The following is a 4,310-nucleotide window of genomic DNA, read 5'->3' as shown; positions in this document are numbered from 1 at the left end:
TTTCTACTATTATCATTCATTATTATTATCATTACCATTTTTTGTCTTTATGCCCCTATTCACTCATTATCTTAAATTTTTGTACCTATGACATCGATTTCACTGTATCACCTAATACATTTTTCAGCCTTGCCGACTTTACATTCAGTGTATCTCTTATATATATCACTATTGTATACATAACCCGTTTACCACGCTACCGGTTAATTTCGTATACATTTTTGATGCTCCCCCCCTCAGATATATTATTCATTACGTTCCCTTTTTGAATTTCATTCATGACACATTGCTTTCTCTTTATTTCGTTATTTCGTTGGGTCATCTATTACAATTTACCGGCTTTTCCGACTTTGTTTTAATTCATAAGGCTATTACCTCTCTGCCATTTCCTGACAGTTCCTGTTAGCTTCTGTATTTTACTTTATTTATTTTATTTTTTTCTATTGTTTTATTATTCATATTGACATTTCTTACTATGTAAATATTTTTTTTTCCCATTGCCGATGTATTGCCACCTTTACCTTTTATATATATATATCTTTTTCATATATATATATATATTATATATAGTGTTTTATATTCTAATTTACTATATAATTTTGGCCTTTTAATATTTCTGAAATCTAGCCTGCCTTGACTAGTGGGTTGTTATATTCCCATTTCCTTATATGCATATCGCCACTTTGAATTATTGCCGACATTAAGGTTATTATTCTGTAAACTATATAGTTTTTGGTACATAAAGGTTAGTACCTTTGTACTATACATCGGATTTTGTAGTCCATACCTATATCTGTATTCACTTACATTATTATTCTATATTATCGGGCAGCCTTCTTTTCCGTGTCGCTTCGGCACACATTACGTACTACATTTCGAGTCTTCTTAATTACATGGTTTTCATCATGTTCTCTTTTCTTACATTTTAAACTCTTCTTTCTCTATTCATTTTTATTGTTTTTATTATATGACATACTTTTACTGTTTTTGTGTGTTTTTCCGGTCCTGTGTATTTTGAACTTTGAACTATGACGTCACTTAAACACCTTGACCCCGTTCACATTGGCGGGTTTTTTTCAACATTAACATGGCTATTTAAACAGTGACTTTTGTTTGTTCATCCATGACCTGATGAAGATGCCAGTACGGCATTGAAACGCGTAGTCATATTATCAATAAATTCCATTTATTCTCATACTCTTTCGTACATTATTACCAACGATCTGAACCTTCCAAGCAATTTGGTTCCATTGAAGTACAGCAGCGCCCGTGGTGACTCCTTTTTCTGCCAAACCAGCATAACCTTCGCGGTCGTTCATTTGAATCACCGGTCCCGAGTCCTGGCAGCAGCTGTACCTTTATTCTTTATTGCCTTCTACCATCCTTTACCAGGTGAGTACCACTCTTCTTTTACACCACTCCATACCTGGGTAACCTGCACTATGTGGCGCCGTGTTTTTTGTTTTTTCTCATCTTCCCTTCAGGAAGTAAGACTGATTGTAAACGTTATCCAGGGTATATGGAAGAAACAGACTTACAAGGGAATGAAACTATGTATTGTGGATGCACAGGAGTATACCATGGCTCTTTGGGAACAAATTGTCCTTGGTGTGTATTACAGCAGTCTTTTCCCTTAGTTCATTTTGCTCACATGTTAACCCTAGGAAGTATGCAATGGTTTGACCTTCCCCATGATATATATATAGTGTGCGGACATAATGCATATAAATGGATCCCGCAGACTACCACAGGTACCTGTACCCTAGCTAGGTTACAGTCTGCTACCTGGACATGGGACAAGGATGCACTTCCTTATGATAAAGTACCAAAACATATGCTGTACAAAAGGGAGGGAAAGCAAAAAGCCCACCCATTGGTACACTTACCTTGGCACACCAAGTTAGGATATGCTCTATCCATCTTTGGAGGACCAATTAGAAATGCACATAACATAGAAAAACTAGCAGAGTTGTTTGACAATATTACCAAATTAATATTTGATGCTTTAAATGTTTCTTCAGTACTTACCCGACAGCTTATTACTGTTACTAACCAACATACACTTGTACTAGATTACTTAACTGCAAGTCAAGGGGGTATGTGCCAGATAGTGGGTCCTGCATGCTGTCATTATATAGATCCCCAAGGGACAGTACAGATTAAACATGATATTGAACAAGCAAAGCAATTAAAGGAGGAATTTAGGAAAGCCAATTCTGAAGAAGATTGGAACCTAGATTGGCCAGACTGGTTGTCATGGCTGAACCCGGCCTCATGGTTCAGAGGCATTGGAGGATGGGCTGCAGGACTCATGGTTCAGAGGCATTGGGGGATGGGCTGCAGGACTCATGGTTCAGAGGCATTGGGGGATGGGCTGCAGGACTCATGCAAGGCGCTTTACATATATTACTCATAATATTGATTATATACGTTTTTGTTAGATTAGTAGCATGTCTGATACCTATGCTATGTAAGAAGGCTAAGAAAATTGTCTATCATAAGCCGAAACCTTTTAATCAACAATACCCTATGTCACAGGGATTTTATGCACAAGGCCAGAACCTGGTGAATGCGTGAACACCCCACCATGTAACACTAAGTGTGTTCATTTATTAAAGCTTTGCCATTTATATCTTATATACATGTTAGGACTTTTATACAGGGCATGTTGTTATTGTTATCACCATAAAAAATATTGACAAAGGTAGAGTCCAACAAATCCAAGCAGCCGTGCAGACGAGCAACTACGGGACTTGTCAACGCACTGACGGGACCCTATACCCAAACCTGAACTTGGTGATCACATTATATTACTAGTAGTGGCCCTATTCACTATTTTGTTTGAAGTTTATAATCAGATAATTTTTAATCTCTGTATTTTAATATGAGAAAAAGGGGGGTTTGTGATGGCTGGTCAAATTGCTTATGTTCTCTGTATTAAACTACACTATGAATTATCAAGCAGGATGCCGGATTATGAAGATATGTATTCTCCATTTTGTAATGATCTCTTTCTGTTACTGCTTGAATCACAAGGGAATAAGTTATTACTTTGTGTTCTTTTTCGTGGCCTTCAATACTGGTAGATAGGAGTCTGGCAGAACGCCTAGACCTGAAATAATCATCATATTTCCAATTAATTCTTTATCTCAGTATTTCACACACATATATGAAGTCACCACATACACTTATGAAAACCTCCTACATTTCTATTGTTTGTAGGCCAGGATTTGCAGGTGTTAGAAAGATCACGTGACCTCAGTGGGAAGGTACCCTATGACGTATTTTCAGTCTACGTGTAAAATGTTATGATTGGTTGTTCCATGAGAGGTAACACCCTGGTTAGAGGGTACGCCCTGAGGGTATATTAACCTATGTATCTTGATAATAAATGAGAATATTGATTGAGACAACAGATTGCTATTGTCTTTATTGATCTCCCGGTGCACTGCTGATACTTCAATTACCATATTTGAATACCACCTGACAAAGCAGAGGGAGCCCATTAGAGCACCCATCCCAAAAGGGGCTACCTGGAAGGGGTTTCTTCGACACCATGCTGTTTAAATACTGTGTTAACTTTATTGCTCTGGTCGTTACGATCGTGGTGATACCATATATGTGTATTTTTTTTCCCACTTGTACAAAATAAAACCCACTTTTTATGAAAAAAATGGTTTTGTTTCATTTTTACTGTATATGTAAATGCCCGTGTTGTACGTTTTATGGGTGCGATTACGTTTAAGAAAGCCAGTGGAATTGACCACATTGATTTGAGAATTCTTTGAGATGATAGAAACTTCCCCAGAGGGTGTAGTGTGACCCTACTGTCTGTATTCTTGTACCATATTACGTTTTATATGGCCACCGGTTCACTGAGATACGCTTCTTGTGATGTCATCTAGAATGTGGGCAGATTCTATTTCTCTACACTTCTTAATCTGGATGTGTAAACATCTTATGACATCATCAAGTCTATAAATTGGGGTCACACATTGACCACGGTGTCGGTTTCTCTTGCTGGCTCTCATCATGAAGGTGTCTTTGAAGAAGAGGAGGATAGTGAAGACGTTTTTCAAGATGAGGATTGTAGAGAAAATGGAGGTTGGCGGACGTCAATTTCCCGAGGATCTAGAGATGGAGGACGTGGAGGAGGACGAGAAAATGGAGGTTGGCGGACGCCAGTTTCCTGATGATATAGAGATGGAGGATATGGAGGATGAGAAAGACAAAAAGGAAGTTCGCGGACGCCAACTTCCAGAGGATGTGGAGATGGAGGACCTTTCAGGGGTTACTGATACTACCAGGGC

This window comes from Rhinoderma darwinii, unplaced genomic scaffold, assembly GCF_050947455.1.
Source record: "Rhinoderma darwinii isolate aRhiDar2 unplaced genomic scaffold, aRhiDar2.hap1 Scaffold_683, whole genome shotgun sequence".
NCBI lineage: Eukaryota > Metazoa > Chordata > Amphibia > Anura > Rhinodermatidae > Rhinoderma > Rhinoderma darwinii.
This window is presented reverse-complemented; position numbering follows the sequence as displayed.